This window comes from Palaemon carinicauda, chromosome 29 (assembly GCF_036898095.1).
Source record: "Palaemon carinicauda isolate YSFRI2023 chromosome 29, ASM3689809v2, whole genome shotgun sequence".
Lineage (NCBI taxonomy): Eukaryota > Metazoa > Arthropoda > Malacostraca > Decapoda > Palaemonidae > Palaemon > Palaemon carinicauda.
The window spans coordinates 78,419,639-78,422,467 of record NC_090753.1 but is presented as its reverse complement, the minus strand read 5'-3'; positions in this window follow the sequence as shown (position 1 = coordinate 78,422,467).

The following is a 2,829-nucleotide window of genomic DNA, read 5'->3' as shown; positions in this document are numbered from 1 at the left end:
ATTTCCGTGTAATAACCTTTTCACATATCTATTTCTTTATTCTAATACTCTTTTCGAAAGTTTATTTTCAATCAAATCCCAACGTTTTATATTTTAGAATCAATAAACTTGAAGGACATCCAAGAAATTAAAATAGAGTGAAATTATCACAAAGTCAAAATTTATATAGACGATTTGGCCTTTTCGAACCACCAAACTAGAATTTCCACCTTGAAGTGGTAAAACAAAAACTAGAGGCCGAAACCTAAAGGTCCACAATCATAGATACAGCAACTTGAAGAAATCCTCCTTAGCAGTGCATTCAGTATTATTATCATTATTACTTGCTAAGCTACAACCCTAGATGGAAAAAGCAAGATGCTATAAGCCCAGGGGCACCAACAGGGAAAATAGCCCAGTGAGGAAAGGAAACAAGGAAAAATATACTTTAAGAACTGTAACATTTGAATAAATATTTCCTATCTATATTATAAAAAACTTTAAAGAAAAAACAAGAGGAAGAGTAATAAAATAGAATAGTGTGCTCGAGTGTACCCTCAAGCAATAGAACTCTAACCCAAGACAGTGGAAGACCATGGTACAGAGGCTATAGCACTACCCAAGACTAGAGAACAATTGTTTGATTTATTACAGACAGTAATAAGTATTTACGAGGGCAACATGCTTATAAAGAAAAATTCTAATTTATTTGATAAAGGTGTTTCAAAAGGATTAAAAATTGCATATCAATATCGAGAAGGAAGCCTTCAATTACCTAAATACTCAACAATAATTTTGATTATCTAGGGGGCTGCAATCATGCCAATATTACTATTATCACTAGCCAAGCTACAACCCTAGTAGGAAAAGCAAGATGCTACAAGCCCAAGGGCTCCCACAGAGAAAAAAACAGCCTAGTGAGGAAAGGAAATATGGGAATAAACTACATGAGAAGTTTATAATTATTATTATCATTATTACTAGCTAAGCTACAACCCTAGTTGGCAAAGCAAGATGCTACAAGCCCAAGGGCTCCCACAGGAAAAAAACAGCCTAGTGAGGAAAGGAAATATGGAAATAAACTACATGAGAAGTATTATTATTATTATTGTTATTACAAGCTAAGCTACAACCCTAGTTGGGAAAAGCAAGATGCTACAAGCCCCAAGAGCTCCCACAGGTAAAAAACAGCCTAGTGAGGAAAGGAAATATGGAAAATAGACTACATGAGAAGTATTATTATTATTATTACTAGCTAAGCTACAACCCTAGCTGGAAAAAACAAGATGCTGTAAGCCCAAGGGCTCCAACAGGGAAAAATAGCCCAATATAAAATACTTTAATATCAATAAACTACCTTAAAATAGATCTGTCATATATATTAACTATGAAGAGAGACTTATGCCGGCATCTGGACCAACCCGACTTCGGAATTCTTTTCCTGCTTATGTACTTACAACCCCTTTATTCCCTATTAATTTTGGTGGTGATGACGGGGGGGGGGGTGGGGGTGTCTTAAAGCCGAGGTTAAAGAAATGCCATTATGTAGACAGCACTGAAGTTTTTAGTCTTGAGAGAGAGAGAGAGAGAGAGAAGAGAGAGAGAGAGAGAGAGAGAGAAATATAAGCATATAAGCAACGGCGTGACAGCTTAGCTTTCTTTGTACAATACGTGAATGGATCGATTAATGTATTTTTTTTTCGCAGTGGATAATTGACGATTCAAGCGCTGAAACTGTATGGGGGAGCAGGAGTTTTTATCTTTTTTTTTTTTGGGGGGGGGGAGTCATCTGTTGTGTGCATAGCTACATATTAAGCCGTCATTTTTGACGTGTCGCGTACACTAGTAAATAATAAAAGCTTACACACCAAAGGGTCACACTAAAGAAAGTCCAGTAAGGAGAACAAAACTAAAAAAGAATGAACCTAAATAAAAAAATTCACGAAGTAATAGATAGAAAGACTGATAGACAGATAGATAGATAGAAGGGAGACCGTTAACCAAACCTACAAGCCGTTAATGTGCAACGTGCATGCACTAATCAATCAATAGCCCGTCAGGCAACGAGTCTTTCAAGAACAGATAACGAACGCACGTGCGAACCTACGCAAACACTTCGGCTTACAATCAGTAACAGCGGGTTGATGACCTTAGGAAGCATGTACGGTTGGAAGCAGGAATTTATGGTACACCTCACTCCGAGGAGGTGCACTCTTTCATACCCTTGCTGCGTGGCGAGTAACCAAACAGATAGCGTAGGGAGAGATGGCAGAGGTGGTGGGCCGGGCTTTAAAAAAGAAACTGTGACCTATTGGTAACGTCTCTGCCTGGTGATCCCCAGACAGGTTCTCGAATCTTATTAGGTCATTTGGTGTCTGCAACCTCACCATCCTTGTGAGCTAAAGATTGGAGGGGTGGAGCCTATAGGTCTACCTGCTGAGTCATCAGCAGCCATGTCTGGCCCTCACTGGTCTTAGCTTGGAGGGAGAGAGGGCTTGGGCGCTTTGGTCAGTCTCTAGGGCATTGTTCTGCACCTTACCTCTGCCATTTTATAGCATCCTTTAAACTGGCGCAGTAAGGTTGTGGCTAAGTGCACTTCCTCAGAGCGATGTGTACAAGGAATTAGCATGTTCAGCTGTACATATGTGACCTTTCTAGTTGCGACGCCTGTATGAGGGAACTATATTGAAAAACAAATTAATTGATTTACTGTAATTGAATTACTGAACACCACTTTTCTTTCAGTTCAATGATTTTGAATTTTTAACTTTCTATTTTTTCATCAAAATGGTCGAAGTCTGCGTAAATAGGCCTATAGCTACAAAATGATTAAACCTACCAAGAGCATAA